Below are 1,603 nucleotides of genomic sequence, written 5' to 3'. Positions count from 1 at the left end.
CTTGGCACAACAAGACTCTTCCACAATCCATTTCTGGCTACTACTTATCCCTAGAATTGCAGCCCTAGGAGAGGAATATCTAAAGTGGTGGAGTGACTGCTTTCTGGAGAGCTGTGTCCAAAATAAACTGTATCTGTGGCATTATTCAGGCTGCATTATCCTTCCTACTTAGGTATTCTGGTGGACTCTCTGTGGGTTGGCAGGGCCTTAGTGTGTACAGGCAGTGAATCCATGAATACGAGGCACTCAGAATACCAATTGATCAGGGGCAAAGTCCTCCCAGCTAGTTCCTTTCCTCCTTCTATGTCTATGACTCCAGACAGAGCAAATGGCATGAGAATATTTTCTCTAGCATCCTGTGGATATGATTTTGTAAGCAAAAAAAGAAAAATTAATGACCATGTAGCACATGGCAGGTCTATTGGAGTGGCCCTTATTAGGGCAAGTCCTCAGCCATGAGGACAGGAGCAAGTGTGGAAATACTGCATTCTAAGACAACACACTGATATCTAGCAGGACTGAATACCTAAACCCAGAAGAGTGACCGCGACCCTTGAGATGTGAGGCTTTGAGTGGCAGGAGTTGGGAAGTGCCAGCTCCCACCTGGAGTGATGAAGAGAAAGGATAGAGTTAGGAGGTAGGCTTGGGGGTGGAGACTTTGATTCAGACGTTACTTGAAGCAGAGGATAAACCTAGGTCTCCCAGAGAAGCCCCAACAAAAATGGTGTTTTGAGCTGACTGTTGCTAGTCCCATTCCCGGCCCCAATCCCCAGAGTTCACTTCTCTCCACCTAGATTCCCCAACTTAGCCTGCTGAGTTTGGTCTCCTATATCTGTTTGTTCTTCTCTCCCCTGCTCTTGCTTCTCATATAGTACATCTTATAACCCCAATATCTAATGGCCTGATTAGCCTGTGCATTGGAATGAGGGCATGGTAGCATTGATATATTCTTCTTCTTTTTTGTTGTTGTTGTTGTTTATTTATTCTGAGAGAAACAGACAGACAGAGTGTGAGCAGGGGATGGGCAGAGAGAGAAGGAGACATAGAATCCAAAGCGGGCTCCAGGCTCTGAGCTATCAGCACAGAGCCCCACGTGGGGCTTGAACCCATGAACCATGAGATCATGACCCAAGCCAAAGTCAGACACTTAACGGACTGAGGCACCCGGGTGCCACCATATGTCTTTTACTGGCTGGTCATCCCCTTCCAAAACTCCTCCATGCTCCAGTCTCATTTAGAAATGTATGGGGGTTCATGAGCATGCCCTTAAAATGTTTTCAAGTAATTTCCCCTCTTATCTGTCATTCTGAATGCCAAGGGTTGACTTTTCCCTGAAAAGATACTTGAGGATAACATCCTACAACTTCCACTTATTTTTCCAGATAGTTCTGAAGACCCTAGAAAGTTGTTTGTGTTCTTTTGTGAACATCTCATTGTTATAACCTGCATTCAACCCCCTTTTATATTTAGCGGAAAACTTCATTTTCTCCCTGCCAAAATTGATGGGAGTCAGACATTCTCTCCCTACTTCCTGGAAGGTGGTACTCAGAATTATCATGCTTCTTTCTGACCATGTAGATCTTTAAGGAGTGATATTAGGAGC

Source organism: Panthera pardus, unplaced genomic scaffold, assembly GCF_024362965.1.
Source record: "Panthera pardus isolate Hobbes unplaced genomic scaffold, ASM2436296v1 HiC_scaffold_3, whole genome shotgun sequence".
NCBI lineage: Eukaryota > Metazoa > Chordata > Mammalia > Carnivora > Felidae > Panthera > Panthera pardus.
The sequence above is the reverse complement of the archived record's forward strand: the minus strand, read 5'-3'. Positions refer to the sequence as shown.